Source organism: Ambystoma mexicanum, chromosome 5p (assembly GCF_040938575.1).
Source record: "Ambystoma mexicanum isolate Mex_15411 chromosome 5p, UKY_AmexF1_1, whole genome shotgun sequence".
In the NCBI taxonomy this organism is placed as follows: Eukaryota; Metazoa; Chordata; class Amphibia; order Caudata; family Ambystomatidae; genus Ambystoma; species Ambystoma mexicanum.
The window spans coordinates 1,284,309,792-1,284,329,146 of record NC_090930.1 but is presented as its reverse complement, the minus strand read 5'-3'; positions in this window follow the sequence as shown (position 1 = coordinate 1,284,329,146).

The window sequence follows — 19,355 nt, the reverse complement described above, 5'->3', positions numbered from 1 at the left end:
TTGTGCATGTATAATATATTTTTAGGCTGGTAATATCAGAAAACATTGGGTGATTCAAAAAATGTAAAATATGTTCAAAAAAAGTGCTAGATTGGTTGGTTAAAGTTGTGCATTACTATCTTTTTAGATACGTATGTAAAGAAAGAAAAAATGTTCCGAAGATACGACATCTAATAATCCCCTATACCAGGGGTATTTGTGTCCTGACGAAAGTCTTAGGCGGATCAACAGACGTCCGTGTCCACCAGATGACATTGTGTTAAAATAAGTGTTTACAAACTAGGCTGGAAACAGACTCATTTCTGTCAGCACAAATATTTGGGGGCTTTAATGAAAATGAACTAAATTTGATATTAGCTAAAGTCACCCATATTTGATTACTAACATCACTTGAGTTGTCGATGTGCTTGGTTGAAACATTAATATGCCAATCAGTACTTGCTTGTTATAGCACTAATTCTGTGTTCAATCGTTTTTATTTGATATGTTTTACATTGTCACATGTGTCTTTATAGAAGACGGACCTTTTGGTCTCCTTTTTTAGTATGTTTAGAAAATAAATTTGAAGTCTTTTTTTTTAAAACCGAACCTTCTGTTTCATCTTGTGGTATATTTTTCACATAAGATGGATACCAGCATACACCCAGTGTGTCTTTGAATTTCCTACCTACATGCAACATCAATAGGAAGTTTGTTGTGGACTCTGTTTTTCTTCTTGTGTTAGCAGCAGTACTTCGGATTTGTCCCAGTTAATTTTGAGCCCTGATAATTCCCCAAAGGCCTGAATGGGTTGTACCACAGGTTGTAAATTCTGACATGGATTTTTGATGTACAATGATATATCGTCGGGCTAGAGGCATATAACAGAAATCTTAACTCTACAATGTGCATGGGATTCTGTTATATGGAACACAAAAGGTTCAACAGTGAGGGTGAAGAGAATGGAAGACAGTGGGCATCCTTGTCTCGTAACCCTAGCCAGCAAACTGGTGTTCGAAACAACCTGATTTGTCAGAATCTGAGCCTTCGGCAAAGAGTACAGCAGCCATATACACTGTATGAATGCCACCCGCAAACCAGACCATTGTAATACTTCAACAAACATAAATCGCCACTCCACTGAGTCAAACATTTTCTCAGCATCGAGTGAGGCCACCACGACCGTCACCTGCTCATCTATATTATGAATTATTGTGAACAGCTTCAGTAAGTTGTTTTGAGTACACCTGCCTGGGATAAACCCTGCCTGATTGGGACACATGAGTGCCGGCATGTAGAGACGTAATCTGTCAGCCAACAGCCATGCCAATATTTTATTGCCTGTGTTTGTTAAAGTCAGAGGTCTGTGAGATATGTGTTTTGCGGGGTCCTTGTGTGTCTTCAACAGCATGGTAATCGGGGTGATTCTGGAGGATTCCGACAACTCTTTGGAAGTGAGAGCTGCCTAGCACATAGACATCGGGGAGGTTATAAGTCTCTAAGACCATTCTTAATAAATTCTGACTGTGATGCCATCAGTACCAGTGGTTTGCTATTAGGGAGGGAATCAGTTATGTGTTTTAGTTGTTCTTCTGTTATGGGTGCATTCCGGGTAACTGCCTGCTCTGGATCCAGCCACCCAAGTGCTAACCCATCTAAGTACTCGCTCACTTCCTGACTTCTGGCCTTGGTTTTCGAGGATCATAGTGTTTGGTAATTGTCCCTAAAGACAGCAGTAATCCCTTGGGAATCTCTGATCATCCTACCCATACCATTCTCCCCTTCAACTATATTTATGGGCAGCCTTCCCTCTCTAATCGCCAAGGACAGCATCCTAGTAGGCCTGTATTCCTCACCATATGCCACTGCTGCTGTGTTGCAGCCCCAAAACCTTTCCTTATTTTCAAATAGTGAGGAGAACTACTGCTTGGCTGCCAGTAATTTCCCCCTCACCTCAGGGTCAGAGCGTGCTGCATGTTCTTGTTCCAATACCGTAATGTCCCTCTCCAACAAAGTCATGGACCCCTGCAGTGATCCGAGGCCCCTTCCCTCTCTAGAAAGACAATACCCTCTAATATAAACCTTAAAGGCTTCCCCAAAATATGCCTGGGTCAGGGACTGATCCAAGCTGCTCTGGAAAAACAAACAGCGGTATGTCTTGTTTAATATCATTCGTAAAAGACCTTGTCGTCCAGCACACGACCCTCAAATCACCATCTGCACACCTTGGGCCTTGATCTTGGCATGGAAAAGACAATGAACACTGGCGAGTGGTCAGAGTGAGTCCTAGGAAGGATCCTGGTGTCCGACATATCCCTGGCTACATTCAAGGAGACCATAACATAGTTTATTCTGGAGGCATTATTCTGGACCCCAGAGTAAAAGGTGTATTCCCTCCCCTCCAGGTTCCAGAAATGGCATCCAACAGTCTATGATAGTCAGCAATAGTATTTCAAGAGGTGACAGATTTTGTTAGTCTCGTCTGTGTTGTGCTAGCCCTAGCTATGTCTAGAGAAAATGAGAGATTACAATCACCCCCCTATATAATCTCATAGATCCGGTAGGCATTTGTAAACTCTGCAGAAGACTGAAAACACTCTAGTGAATCAGTGTTTGGAGTATACACATGTATGATGAGGATTTTCATGCTCAACTATTCACCCTCTAAAATCAAGTATCTCCCTTCTGTATCTCCTATCTTATCATGCAATTTAAAGGTAAGGGGCCTATGAATGTATGTTGCCACTCCACAGGAGTGTGGCGTAAATGGCGAGCCATATCTATGGATCGCCAACCATGTGCACCCGGGTGTCTCCTATCTTTACCCAGATGCGTGTCCTGAAGCAACAGAATTGTCATTTGGTGAGGCTTGGCTTGATTCAGTATGAGCCTCAATATCTTTGCGTTCGTGAGCCCCTGAATATTCTAAGTCATCACTACAATCTCTGAAGGATAGCTCACTGGCAACGTGACCACCTTGGATGCAAGACAACACAGCGCAATACAGGTTCGATCCACGGGTCCGCAGTTAGAAACCTCTGGGTATTAAGTGAGTTATAAATAACCTATTATATCATATCATATCATACAATCTTAACGGACATTACTCGTAGTAATACAGCTTTGTCCTACCACCATAACAGCTCTGGACCCTGGGACCTTTATTGAAAAGGAGGCTATGAGGCTGAACAGGACCATAAGACCTAGGTGCATTGATTACGATAAAAAAAAAAACTTAGAGTTCACTATTTAGAAACAACAAAACTCCCAACTCACAATCCCCACCCCTACCCACGCCAGAAACTCACACATACCAGCTATCTTACCACTGCCCACCAATATGACAATTAAACATCAAACAACAGACACAGTTACTGCATAGATGGGGAATGATGACTGCCAGTAGCTATGGCTCCTTACAGCAGGAGGCATCTAGGCATGTGGACACTTTCAACCTTTTCACAGGTGTTCTTAACCAAACTGTATGTTACAGTATGCCTTGAGAGAAATCAATCCAGCATAACTACAGCAAGTTAGTGCACCCAGCTGTCAGTTCATCAATGATGGGATCTCAATCGAGGGCCCCCGGATCTTGCAAATTCCTCGCAAACCTCTCTGCAACTTTAGGGTCCGTAAAGAACAAAGTCTTGTCTTCACTCACTACTCTTAGCTTTGCCGGATATTGCACGACATATCTTAGATCCTTTGTGCGAAGGCTCAACGTCACCTCTTGAAAGGTCTTCCTCTGTTCTTGCACCTGAGGGCTGAAGTTTGGAAAGATCTTAACAGCAGCCAACCCCCATTTCAACTTGCCCTTCTCTCTGGAGGCACAGAATACCACATCTCTATCTCTGTAACAAAATAATCGGGCAATGATGGATTGTTCAAGGGCCCCGGAAGAGGGCCTCAACACCAAAGAGCAGTGGGCCCTTTCCACCATAAACATCAGGGAGGCCAGAGGGCCATCAGTCACATCTATTAGAAGTTTCTCGGCAAATGTTTCCATATTGTCTATAGCCGTCATCCCAGATACTCCTACTATTCCTATATTTTCTCGTCAGGAGCTCCCTTCCAGATCATAATTTTTTGCTACAACCCTCTTCACTGTTTGTTGGAGATTTACTACCTCGTTCTGTAAGGTTAAAAAGCTATCCTTGCTGTCACTGATACTTTGTTCAGCTGCAGACATTCTGCCGCACAGCTTCTCAATTTGGACAGCCGGTGAGGGCATCTATTATTGTGCAGCGCATGTCAGTGCTGTCTTCCAGGGCCAGAAGAGTGTGGTTAAGGAGCAAGACATCCACTGTGGGGGAGCATGATGGAGACTCCAGCTGGAGTGGGGGCTGTCCAGCTTAAGAAACATTTCCATCTTGGCCTGTTTCTTTGGGTTCACCATATCAGAGGCCTGAATCAAAGGACACAGTGTAGGAAAGTACAGAGTGACCTTTGTCATTGGTAAGTGTGGGGCTGGTACCCCCTAGCTAGTGCTATTGTCTCCCTGCAGCCTTCACCATGCAACCGACACAAGAACAGTTGCCCTTAATAGGAAGGAGCTGCAATCGTTCACCGATCGTTCATCAACTCTGCTCAAGTGCCATGCTCCTCCAAAGCCCCTCAGGTGATGATATTAGATGGCAGTCAGGGTCCCCATCCAGATAACAGGACAGCACCAGGATCCCTCACAGCAACTTATGAGGCGATAAACATAAAGCCCAGTGACTTCTGGAGCTGCTGGGCCACACAGGAGAAAAGCAATTAACAATTTAGTCCACCTACCTCGATTGAGCCGCCACCCAACAAGCAGCGCTCTCCCGACTCCTGCAGAAAAGGAGAGGGTTAATTAGGTAGGCCTCCGGTCCCAGCTCTGCCGCACTTTACATCCTCTTCGGACCAGCCGCTGCAGTGAGAGCTCATGCTGTGAGGCGGGAGCATGCCTAGGGTTTCCAGAGCTACCTTTGTCTATCCAAGGTGGCGCAGGGCACCCTGGACCTGATACAACTCCAGCAGGAGCTTCCTTGGTGGAGCGGGACAGACCGTCCGGCTCGTACGGGTCTGCTCCCAGCCGCACAACAAGCAAAACAAGCTCCACTGGAGCATAGGGCAGACCATGCAGCAACTTTTTGCGGCCCCTAGGCCATTGCAGGGGCCAGGATCTGGCTCAATTGATACACCTGATACTCCGGTTCTGATGCAGCAAAGATACTGGTTAGGAGACTGCGGGAAGCAAGATCTTTACAAAGAATTTTCGAGCCACCTGTAGGATCCTTTTCAGGTAGCGGTCATGATGTAGCCACGCAACAGTGCCCCCACCTCTACGGTGCCATTCAGAACCGCCCATATGGGGGCTCTACTGTGCTACTAACCTATAAAGTGAGTGTATGTAATATTCTTTCAATGTAAATTAGCGGATATAGTTTAGTGCAAATAAGTATGGTCTTAGTGGATTGTGTGTGGGTTTCCTTGCTTACCTGGTTCCTGCTGGGTTTGCTGGTGAGAGTGCAAGGACTCGTCAGGAGGCAGTGGGAAAAAGCCAAGTCTTCCAGGCCTTCCTGAAGATGAAGTGGTCCTCAAAACTATGAACGCTAATGGGAATTTAGTTACAGATCAAGGCAGCCTGGACTGAGAAAGAGGAACCCCCTAATCTTGTTGATTTGAATGGAGGGCTCACAAGGAGTAGTGAGGTGCTAGAGCACTGGTTTGTGGGTGAGTTTAAGTTTGAGGCCTGTTTCTTTAGGGCTTGGTGGGTTATGCACATGGCTTTGAAAGTGAACCTTTGCCAGACAGGGAGCCAGTGGAGGGCAGAGGCTCTGTGAGGGTAAGAGAGGTATGGGGAAGTGCAGAGGTGTAGGGAGCAGGATTTGGACCTGGTGTTGTTGTGGTGGTGCGAGAGAGTCAGGGATGCATCGATGGTGCACCCTAGGTCCTTTACTGTGCTGGAGATGGTAGGAGGAGAACCTAGAGAGGATGGCCTTGGTATATGTTAGGGGAGGAGAGCCATCTTCAATAGATAATGATTTCTGTTTTTCTATGGTTGAGGAGGAGGTGGTGTATTTATTTATTTATTTATTTATCACACAAAAACCAGAGGTATCTAGATGCTTAAGAGGTTGGTTACAGCGCGTCTGGTTACAGAAAGGAAGTGCAGGAATTGATTACATCAAAGAGAAACATACAGAGGTAATTACATCCCAAGCAAAGTGCAAAGAGAGTTCAAAGAGTGCACATGCAATGAGCCTAACCCCATGTTGCAGGGCGGCTATGACACAGAGATACAAAAGTCAATTAGAGAGGAACATTCATAGAGCCTAACCCCATGTTGCAGTGCGGCTACGACACAGAGATGCAAAAGTCAATTATAGATGCACATTCACGGAGCCTAACAACATGTTGCAGGGCGGCTATGACACAGAGATGCAAAACTCAATTAGAGTGGCACATTCAGGTTTACAGCGCAGGGGGGTAGCATCTCACCTTGGAGCAGACAGGGGCCTTCATTGTTGGCCTTTGGTGAGGGGGGCGGCTAAAGCCTGCCGGTCCCTGATAGGCCAAGATGAGGAGAACAAGGGCCAATTGCACAGCAGCTGATGTGAAGGAGGAAGACTCCGATCCTCCTATAGGCTGCACAGCATTCGGCGGCCATGATGGAATTGCCACGAGGACCAATAGAGAAAAGGGCAAATTCAACATACTGTACTCCATGGGCACAAGAACACTGCCCCTGCAAGGTGAAAGTGGCAGAATGCATCACGAGGAGCGCCAGATACACAGAGCACATTATAAAAATAAAAGTAACTTTTTTCCCCGAATTGGTGGCCAAAATAAGTATAACCCCAGCAATCCTACCTCTGAAGAAGAGGGGCGGGCAGTGCAACCACAAACTATGGCAAGATCAACCTCTGGATGAGCAGGCCAGGTCGTCGTGGCTATGGAGTGAGGGAGAAGGAAGACTGCGATTTCGTTGTACAACAGTATGTAGTACTTGGTGAGGGGTCCGGCTAAAACCTGCCAGTCCTTGATATGCCAAGATGAGGAGAACATGGGCCAATTGCACATCACTTTATGTGAAGGAGGAGAAATCTGATCCTCCTCTAGGCTGCAAGGTAATCGGTGGCCATGATGGAATTGCCATGAGGACCACCAGGGATGAGGGCAAATTCAACATGCTATACTTCATGGGCACAAGTACACTACCCCTGCAAGCTGAAAGTGACATCAAGAGGAGTACCACATACATGGAGCACATTATATAAATAAAAGTAATTTCTTCCCAAATTGGTAGGCAAAAAAGCATAACCCCAGCAATCCTGCCTCTGAAGAAGAGGAGAGCACAGTGCGGCCACAAACTATGGCAAGAGCACCCTGTGGATGAGCAGGCCAGGCTGTTGTGGTTCCGGAGTGAGGGAGAAGGAAGGCTGTGATCACGTTGTGCAACAGTATGTAGCCCTTGATGATGGTTGGCCATCAGAGAGGTTGGGGGCGGGGGAGGCATACTTGGGGATCTTAAAGATTATCTGGGTGTCATTAGAGTAGTTGTAGCAAGAAAAGTTGTGTGAGCAGATAAGGGTGGGTAGAAGGCTCAAGTTACAGTGATGTACTGAGGGCCAGATAGCTATCTGTTTTGTTTCTTTGTAACTTCGCAGTAATAGAATAAAGATCTGTGAATCTTTATAAGCCCGTGTTTGGTGCATTTCCTTTTGTGGTACTCAGCCTCGATATTTCCTTGCTTTTACAGATGGCGCACGAATAGGGACCCTCAAGATTGATGCCATCTCGTTGAAGGTTGACGCGGCTATCGGACCGGGATCGGACGGTGAAAAAAGGGGGCCCCTTTCTTGGATGAGAAGCGATGCCTCAACAGTACTGCACAACCTGATCCCTGGACGGTGACACTGCGGTCCAAGACAGCATCTTGACGAGGGTCCATATATCGAGGTGGGCAGATTTGCTGAAATCACCAACCACTTGGGTCCTTTGAGTCCTTAGAAATCCGATCAGACCTCCTTAGTACTTTGATCAGGTGAGTCGTGACCCGATTCTTAAGTATCCTGATCATTTGTTTTGGCGTATTGCACTTGCAAGTACAATTATTGACCAGGTAACACCAGTAATCTGAGATGCCTTGGAAATTGTCTGCCTGCTTCAGGGTGTTATTCCACAGTGACAGACAATCTTTGGAATTTCGCCGACCGGCGCCAATGGAGGGGTCGCCGGCGTGTACTATGTATTGTAAGCACGGTATTGGTAGTATAGTGTTTAATGATATTTGGCACAGACAAACTAGACATGCTTCTGAACTTCAGTGGCCAATCAATGGTAGTTTTGAAATCGCTCGTATTGAATATTTAGAGTCTATATTATTAAAGAAAAAGGCTAGACCTGCAGCATTCGATGTATTACAGAATTGGAAGAAAGAAGCTATGCAGCATCTTAAAAGTAGGGAAAAACATGCGCGCCGTCATATGACCAATGCAGAAAAAGCGTTGTTATATGATCAAAATAAACAGTCTGAGTCAGCTAGGAATATGGATAGGGCTTTTTCACTTGGTATCCAGAAAATCTATCCGTCTAAAGACCTTCATGTATCTGATGAGCTGTTTGATAAACTTCTATATGAACAAAGGCCTGGTGCCACTGTGCCACCTCCATATTTTCCTATTCCTGTTGTTTTGCCTCTTCCTGCTGTTATTCCTCCTCCCGTAGTTCCTCCTGCTCCTCCTATCGGTCCTCTTGTTGTTTCTCTTCCTCCGGCTGTTGTTGCTCCTCTTATTGTTGTTCCTCCACCTGCTCCTCCACCTTTGCCTGCTGTTACGGGTTTGGTGGGTTTGCCTATAGCACCTTTGTTACCGAATGTACAAGATTTGCCTACTCTTCCTCTTCCAAGTGGTTCTGGAATGCTTGTAGTTGATAAGGGAGCGGGATCAAAGTTTTTAACTCGTAATACTGTGTCTCAAGAAAGAAAGCGCGATTTGACAGCATGGGCTGGACAGTGTATGGAGAAGGGTGAACAAGCTGATGTTTTTGCCACACTCTCTAACTTCGACAATTTTCCTGAGAAAAAAGTTTTTATTGAAGGGTTGGGAATTCATTTACGTATAATGTGGAACAGATTAAATGATATAGATCTCTCACAAGGGTTGAGGGATCTGAATGTTTTAGCATATTCAAGAGATGCTGCGGAGAAAGTACCTGAGCACGTCGAGAGGGTTTTGAGTATAGAAGGGAGTTGGAAAGGTTACAGAATGAAGATATCGATGGTGATAGTTTGGACGCTATGTATGTACAGAAACGGTTCCTTCCTTGTCCTAAGTCGATAAATGAGGAAAAATGAATTTGCTCAAAAGATGCGATTAGGTGGATTTCAGACATGTCGATAACTCCTGTAGAAGTATATGACACGTGTAGTCAGTATATGCCAGAAATGCAGAGGAAAGTGATACAGGTAATGGTAGAATACCTGCAGGATGAATGCGTAAAAACAAAGATGTGTTGTCCCGCAGAGTTATTGAATATCTATAAGAGAGCTTTTTCATTTGACACTCATTCAGCTGCTTTAGCACTCGATTTAGCTCTGTTGCTCAGTAAGCGTTCGGAGTTGCCAACTTCTCAGTTGCCTATGAGAGAGATTCCTCCGACATTTATCCCACAAGGTGAGATTCCAGCTAATCCTGGCATGGGCGCACCTGCTTAGGATATTCCTGCACATTATGTGTCGCAGTTTGTTCACGTCCCGTTCTCAAGACAGGAAGTGAACACCATTAAACAATCCATTCCCGATATTAGGAAGAATCCGACAGGGTTCTACAAAGAAATAGAGTTTGTCTTTCAGTCATCAGTATTTACCTTGAGCGATATAGATTTGTTATTTCCCATGCTCCTACCTGTTGATTTGTGGAAACAGATTAGGAATGTAGATGATGCAGCAGGGTTAGGAGACATATGGGCAAATATAGTTCGATTAGATAGAGAAAGGCCAGCTGGCGGGAGACAGCCGCAGGTAATACTGACTTTGCCTGATAGGATAGTTACAAAACTGAAAGCTATAATTCCTGAAAGAAGGATTATTTGGGACAAACTTACTGCTTGTGTCCAAGGGAAATCTGAGGGTGCTACCGAATTCTTTAATCAGTTCGAACAAATGTTTTCAGATTACAGTGGACAAGATTTGAGCACAGAGTCTGGGAAACAACTATTTGTGGACACATTTCTGCGTGGATTGTTGCCTGACATCCAGTCGCAAATTATGTCCTCAGAGAGCGCTTGGCAAGCTAAGTCTCAGTCTGAAGTGTTGCATATGGCTCAGTAATATGAGAACCGTGTCAATAATGTAAAAGAAAGAATTGAAAAAAGAAAGGGAGACCTGAAAACAAAAGTTCTTTTACAGCAAATTGTTAGAGGCCCTAGAGGGGGTAATTCACAATTTAGGGGACAGTATGTTCCACAGGGAAATGCACCGTTGGGTCCTGTAAACGTGAACCAGTGTGCTTATTGCAGACAATAGGGTCATTGGCGTGCACAATGCCCGATCCTCCAGCAGAGGTCGAATAACGCATTTGGTACCATGGGTAGACGATCCAGAGGCAGAAGTGTTCCATTGACCATTCACGGGTTCCAAACATTCCATTGTCAGTGCAAACCAATGTTTCTGTAGGGTTTTCTGGTACAAAAGTAGTCTGTCCGGTTTCTTCGCCGGTACCGATTACATTGGGTCCATTCATGGACCACTGTCCATTTCTTTTGACTACGAATTGTGGAGAGAATTTGTTGGGGTTAAATCTGTTGAAGGAATTAAATGCGATAATTCATTGTTCTTCGGATGGAGTGCATTTGACGATTTCTCCACAGCAACTTTCTGTCTCTCAGTTACTGACCAGACCTTTGCCGCCGGAATTTCCGGTGATGTTCCGGAGTGTTTGTGGGCAATTGATAAAAACGATGTTGGTGTTCTACAAATTGAGCCTGTTAAGATCGTTTTGAAACATGGAGTAAAGTTGCCACGTATTCCTCAGTATAAGATTTTGGTTGATGGTGAGCAAGCTTTGAAATGCATTGTCTCGGATTTTGTGCATCGTGGGGTAATTGAGGAAATTGCAGGTAGTTTGTGCAATAGTCTGATTTTGCCCATGTACAAAAAAGGTGATAATGCACTTCCTTTTCGTTTCATTATTGATTTACATGCCATCAATAAGCTTGTTGCACCACAATTTCCCATTGTGCCTGATGTGACAACAATATTAACCATGATTCTGGCTTCTGCTACTTACTTTAGTGTTGTGGACCTTAAGAACGCTTTCTTTAGCATTCCTATACACAAAGATAGTAGATATCTGTTCACGTTCACCTTAGGGGGACGCTCGTTTACCATTATCTGTGCGCCGCAAGGTTACACGGAGAGTCCTAGCATTTATAGTAGGGCTTTGAAAGAGCAGCTTGACACATTCGAGTTGCCCACCACTTGTACACTGCTCCAGTATGTAGACAATCTACTTTTAGCTGCTGACTCAGAGAGTGCCTGTAAGGAGGGCACCGTGTTGTTGCTTATTCACCTACCACAACATGGACACAAAGCTTCCCTCAAAAAGTATTGGTGACAGGAGGTCGCCTATTTAGGCTATCTCCTGTCAAAGGAGGGCAGAAGGTTGATGCCTGAGCAGATAGAAATAATTTCTAGCATGTCTGTCCCAAATACACAGAAGGAAGTCAGAGCCGTGATAGGAATGGCTTCTTACTGTAGGCAGTGGATCCCCAACTTCTCGTTAACAATTAAACCAATGCTGGCTTTGATGAAGAAGGGCATTTCTTCACCATTGCCGTGGAACTTGGAACACCAGCAAGCGTTCGATCTGCTCAAGACTGCACTGTGTTCGGCACCAGTTTTGGGCACACCAAATTATGAAAAGGCCTTTGTGTTGTATGTGCATGAACGTGATGGATGTGCTTTGGCTGTATTAACGCAGGAACACGGAGGGAAAAATAGGCCGTGCGGCTACTTTTCTTCTGCCCTTGATCCTGTTGCATGCACTTTGCCAATATGTTTGAGAGCTGTCGCTGCTGCTGCTACTGCGTCTGTGAAACAGAGCGAGGGAATGATCCAAGGCCATGCTTTAACCCTGATGGTACATCACTCTGTAGATGTTCTATTAAACAGAACACAAACTCAAGATCTCTCCTCCACACGATTAACGAGATACGAATTGATCTTGTTTACACCGCACATTAAAATTCAGAGATGTTGCATCCTCAATCCGGCTGAACTTTTACCTTTCCCACAAGGTACTGCCTGCAGTGACGAAGAGTCACAAGACTGCCTTTACACCACAGATCAAGAGATTAAAGGCAAAATCGATCTAAAAGATACTCCTTTGAACAATCCACAAGGGGAGCTCTTTTGTGACGGCTCCTGCTTCAAACTTCCAGATGGTACATCCACGGCTGCTTACGCAATCACCACATTGAGCATGGTTGTGGAGACCAAAAGAATCAGGCAAAACTCTGCGCAGGCCGCAGAGATTATAGCATTGACTCGAGCGTGTGAACTTTCCGAAGGGGTTACCATAAATATATATACTGACAGTCAGTATGCTTTTGGAGTGGTTCACAACTTCGGCAGACTTTGGGCAGAATGCGGTTTCTTGGCCTCACATGGCACTAAAATCCAGTATGGCTCCTTGATAGTACGGTTACTCTCAGCGCTTGCACTCCCCACTCAGTTAGCAATTATGAAATGCATAGCGCATCAGAAGATCATAGATAATTTGGGAAAAGAGAACGCTTTCGCTGACCGTATAGCCAAACAGACTGCCACTGATCTCTATTCAGAAATGTACACTTCAAGGGAAGCCACAAATGTCTGTACTTTGGATGAGGGTAACAAATCTGTGAAAAATATTCAAGCGGATGCCACTTTAGAGAAATCTAAGTAATGGGCTGAGGGTTTGGCAAGATTGGATGATGATGGGTGTTGGGTGGACAAGGTAGAAGGGAAATGGTTGTTGCCAGATGCGTACATTACAACGATGGTCGCTATGGCTCATGGCCCCACCCATATCTGTGCATGAAAAGTTACCAAAATGTTTCAAAATGACTGGGTGAAGGATAAACTCTCCAAAGTAGATGAACGTTTCGTTCAAAGTTGTATGATTTGTTTGCAGAATAGTATGGGAAAGGGCACATCGACTCCTAGGGGTAGTTTTGGTCCACCTTCTGTCCCCTTTGAGGTGATAAATTTTGATTTCATTGAAATGGAGCATTGCAACAACTATAAGTATGTACTACTGGTTATCTGCGCCTTTAGTAAATGGGTTGAAGCCTTTCCTGTTAGAGATGTCACAGCAATGACAAGGCGAAGACCATGCTGAAGGAATATTTTCCTAGGTTTGGTTTGCCAAGAGTCATCTGGTCGGACAATGGTCCACATTTTATCGCTGCCGTAATTCTGCAGATATGCACGGGATTACAGATCGATAAACGGTTCCATTTGGCTAGACACGCTCAGAGCGCTGGTTTGGTAGGGAGACACAACGGCATCATCAAGAACAAGCTTGCGAAGACGTATGCCGGCACCAAACTGAAATGGCCAGACGCCTTACCGATCATGCTTTTATCAATGAGAACAACCCCTCAAACTAAGACTTGGCTCTCTCCATTTGAGGTGGTCATGGGTAGGCCAGCTAACATTTGGAACCTCCCCAAACCCCAATCTTAGCGTGACATTAAACATGTACTTCTTTCCATTACTGTGGCCAGTTAACTAAAAATCTGTATTTGGTTTACCAACAGGTGCGAAAAACCCTCCCAGTCAGGTATGAGGGCCCAGGTCACAGCATACGGCCTGGCAGTTGGATTCTCATTAAGTTGTTTGAGAGAGCATCCTGTCTCGCACCTCGTTGGCGGGGGCCCACATTAAGTTCTCTTGGTCACACAGACCGCCGTGTGAGTGGCGGGCGGAAACACTGGATCCATGCATCACACATCAAGAGGATTCCCTTCCCTTTGCCACATGATACAAAAGACACAGATACCCTTACCAGTGCTGCAACCAACGATCACGTAGCATCAACCATCATCGAGAGTGCGTGGGAGACTCTCCCTGAGCCCGTGGGGCCTGGAGAAACAGCCTCTTCATCTCCACACTCTCCAACAGATCCTTTTGCACCATTGTTAAATTGTGTGTCAATTCCTGTTTCGAATCCACCACTTCCATCAGGAAGCAACGACACATTGTTCGAAGATCACGCATTGCCAGGAGTCAAAAGGTTCAATCTGCGTCCAAGGAGTTAGACTTACTGCACGGTTCGGCTGTGCTATCAGGAAAAATCATCAGAGGGCTTGTCTTTTTGGCCCGTTCTTTTGCACGTAAGGGAATTCTGTTGGCTAGGGTTTGGGAAAGGACTAAGAAAACGCACGATCTGGAGATCGCCAGCAAAGTATTTGTTTGAAGAAACAATGCCTGCAACCGCTCCCACTCGTACGGAACAGATAAGAGACTGTGTGACCAACCACAATAATGAACAATCGAATGCGTGGGCCCCGAAAACGTATTGTTGTCTTGTGATCATGTTAACTGGTTTCACAATAGTAATTGCCTTAGGGTTTTGGTATTTGGAAGAAGTACATCTGCTTGAAATTCTGTTACCCTCTAAAAATGTACCTACTGTTTCTACATCCTTCGTGCATCTGCACACTCTATCTCCTAGAGACTCTCAGCACAGACAGAGGTACCATAATAATACTCTATCACTCATCATGAATGCCACACATGCCATTTTTAACAAATCTAATTGTTGGGTCTGCTCGCATTTACCACAACACTGGGATAAGGGGCTGGGTTGGTATATTCATCCTTTAACTGTGACTACTGCATGCTATGCTTCTTTAAGGGCTCTATTCTTTGGCCGATGGAACGATAGCATCTCGGGGAACTTTGATGGGACTAATTTGAATGACTTTGAGAAACGTCTTCTAACGCCCTGGCATGCTCACTCTTTGCGAATAGGAGCAAGCTTAATGTTCCTTCTATTAGACCTTCTGATAGACTGTCCCGTCCATTTTCGAACTTTGAACTCTTTCAAGATGGCTCCTATAGGCAATAGGGATGCCACGCCACCTTCCTATACTGTTAACCACAGCCCTGATTCAGTTTCTTTCTGCATACAGAGGAATGGTACTCAGTCAATGGGTGATTTCAAGGGCTGCGCCAACATTGCGAATTTGACCAGTGAGGACAGACCTTTGTATGTAGGCGAACCTGTCTAATTTGTTTGCAGTAATGTAGCTTTCCCCTGGTTACCTAGGGATTGGCAGGGAACCTGTTATTTAGGGATTCTGTTACCTGGGGTATTCATAGCGAGCACTGTCAAAATCTCAAAGGCTCGTCCAAGGAGGGATGAGAATGGCGATACTTCAGCACAAGTTCTGGGTCACATAGCTAAATCCTTTGTACCATTTTGGGGGCAAATATTGAACTCTGAGGATATCAGAAGTCTAGAGAGAGTACTGGAGAGGACCATCAACCGGACCACTGACATACTCTATAACATGACTTTAGAACAAAAAGCGATAAGGTTAGTGGCACTTCAGAACCGGATGGCATTAGACATCATCCTGGCGGAGCGTGGTGGGGTTTGTAAATTAGTAGGGTCCGCTTGTTGCATTTTAATGCCAGATTCCTCCCCAACCATCTTTAGGGCAATACAAAATCTGCATGTCCTTAGTTCAGAAGTGCATGTTCCAGAGGGAAACTGGGATCTTAGCGCTTGGTTCTGGGACTTCTTGCGATCTTGAGGATGGAAGCTACTTTCAGTCTTGCTGATCATTTTAGGTATTCTGTTGTTTTTCTGTTGTTATATACAATGTCTTCCTGGCATATGTTCGGTGTTAGGAGGATGTTGGGCACAAGCCGTGGCAACATTAGGACACAAGGTACACGCCCCTGAGAAAATGACCAACAAATTTGTGTTGAAAAAAATCTCAGTATCTGACCTCATGGCGATCGATATCTCTGATTCAGGATGTATGGACATTGAGAAGTGGAGTTACTCGTAAAGTGACTAGAAGTAGTTTAGCACTTGGCATAGGTCAAAAGGAGGGTTTGTTAAACAGGAATTCATATCGTGCCTCCTTTCTTGTATATATTGGCCTAAACCCAGTCGCTCTGCGAAGAAAACCACGTTGCAAAGTTCTGATTTTAGATCGACTTCGCCACCATTTTAGGTCTATCCGCCATTTTGATTTCAATTCAAATGTAACTCTCTGTTCTAAAATGGTGGACAGTGTTTCCCGCTTGTAACCAAGCCTTCCTGAACCTTGCACTATAGTTAATGTTTAGATTGTTGAATGTTTAGGTTGAGTAATGAGACCTAGTCCCATGCCTGACTTGTAGTCTGAGGATTGTCTGCACCAATAAGTCTGATATACGGACATACATCGAACACAATGTTAAGCAAACATCAAACGTGGACACTGGCTGAACTGCATTGTGAGGGACGTGTGCTAAGGCTTACTGTTAAATCCAAGAATACACTGTTGCCATTGTAGCCTGTTTGTATGTAAACCGAGGATGATCCATGTGCATATTGTCGTACAAGCCATAAGTGAACTCAGCACAAACTCTAGACCATGGATTATCAACTTGCAAAGGGGCTGGACATTATTATCGAAAATGTATCAAATGCACAACTGTTTAGATGTCCAGTACCTCTCACTACTCACACTGAAAGGCTGGTATTCGCTGTGATGTACTGAGGGCCAGATAGCTATCTGTTTTGTTTCTTTGTAACTGCGCAGTAATAGAATAAAGATCTGTGAATCTTCATAAACCCGTGTTTGGTGCATTTCCTTTTGTGGTACTCAGCCTCGATATTTCCTTGCTTTTACAGTTTGGCTCTGTCAAAAATCATACAACTTGCAGATCTTGGACAGCACTTTGTCCAGACTAGTACAGGTATGCACGTAGGAAGACAAGTCATTGTCATCATCATTTGTACTTCATTTAAATATCATCAAATATGTTTAAAGTCATGCAGTATTACAAAACTGTGAATAAAATCATGGTTAAAATTCCTTAAAAAGGATCATAAAAAACAAAATCATAAAATCTGCATTCAATACAGCAACATCATATTCTTACATTTGACATACCACACACAGTCAATAAAACTGGCAACTTCTAATGTGAATTCTTGGTAGATCGCCCTTTTAAAAAACATCAAAGTATCTAACATATTTATAAATGTATGATGGGCCAGAATCGGCCAACGAAATGTTCTCCTTGCTTTGGTATATAGTCGACAGGAAAAGATAATATGTCTCTCACATTCAATCATGTCAAAGCAGGAAAATACATTTGTTCAAAGTGTTCTTACACCACTTAGTAGTGAATCTGGCCATGGATGTCAAATCTGAAGTTCATAAAAAACATCCTTTGCCTCTGAGCATCTAAACAGACTAAGGGCCTCATCACGAGAATGGAGATAATGAAAAAAGGAAGGCAGAATGGTAATACCGACATCGTTAACGGGTCCGGGGCATTACGACCCGACCACCCGCCAATACCGCGACTGCCCGTACCGTGCCCCTTCATAAAGGCTTGCACGCGTACACGTGCCCCTTTGCATATTAAATACCGGGATGCCGGTAATAGGAGGACATCACAAGTCACGCGGGCATGCAATTACTGGCATCCCAAAGGTGGTAAGTAGGGCCTTCATGATGGTGGCCATACAGGCATCGCAGACCACCCATAAACAGCAATCTGCAATCAAGGCAACTGCCACAGGTGCACACAATCACCACAGGTGGAGTCAATGGAGCCTGTCCCAGTATAAAAGGAGTACACCCACACACCACACCACTTCCTACACCAAAATGATACCACTAGCTGGTGCAATCATGGGGCTAGAGGACATGCCTATAGTGCTAAAACTACAGCAACAACAGCAACTACAGCCACAGCAACAGGCAGCACAGAGGAGACGCAGGAGGAGGAGGAGGTTGAGACAGGCCAAGCAATTTCCACCAGTGCAGCCAGTAGTACCTCGTAGGCAGCCACCAATCCCTCGCATCAGACCCAGTCCATTCAATCGAACCCCTGAGCAGATCCACACCCTGTACCGGTTGGACCGGGACACCATCACCACCATAGTGGACATGATACACAATGACATTGTCAGCCTCATAGAAATATGCACTGCCATCCCCCCGTTACTAAAGGTGGTGTCTGTGCCCCACTTCCTGGCCACATGCACCTACCAGCACACAGTGGGCCAGCTGCATGGCATTTCACAACCACTATTTTCACGCATGCTGACCCAAGTGGTGGATGCCCTCCTGAAGCATGCTAGCACCCACATATCCCTACCACAGACTGTGCAGGAGATAGCCGACACCAGAGTAGGCTTCCATGCACTGGCAGGCATACCCAATTCTGTTGGTGCCCTCGACTGCACCCATATAGAATTGGTAGTCCCCCATGCCGTAGAGGCGGTGTACCACAATCGCAAGCAATACCACTCCATCAATGTGCAGATGGTATGTGACTCCAGAAAGATCATCACACATTGCTGCGCCCGATATCCCGGATCGACACATGATGTCATGGTGCTGCGTAACTCCATGCTACCCTGTCACATGGAGCGACAAGTTGGACGACGTGCCTGGCTGCTTGGTGAGTTGGCTGACTGGCCCATGGCAGTGCATCAAGGTTGTGATGTGTTGGGATGCATACTCCACCTGGGTGGGAATGGGGGGGTGCATACTCCACCTGGGTGGGAATGGGTGGAGGGATGCATACACCACCTGGGTGGGAATGGCCGGTGAGTGGAGAATGCACGCAGAGCCAAACACTCCTGGCCTGAACCTCCCAACCCGAACATTACACATCACTGGCACATATTGGACCAATGCCGTATATCAATGACAACATGTAAGACGCACAACCTGCCCACTATGGGAATGTCAAGCAATGCATGACTAAACATGATTGCAACTGTGCCAATGTGGCTAGTCTGACCATGCACAGTGTAGTATACACAGCAAACATGTGAGGCAAAACATTGTTGTGCAACCACAGTACATCCACATCAGCATGCAAGAATTCACCCTGCATCATCTGTACAACGCCATCCAGACTACCACACCATATTCCAGTATAGAAAGCATCTAAATAACATTTGTGCATACGTACAGGGACATGTGCATGTTGACAGCAAATAGCTGCAGCCATGGCTGTGAATCCTGAAGGTGGCAGCTCAGAGTGACTCACATACACCTATTTGTATTTGCTTGCAGGTGATGGAGGATATCCCTTGAAGCCGTGGCTACTTACCCCTCTGCGCAACCCGCAGAACAGCCATGAAGAGGAATACAATCGGGTCCATACC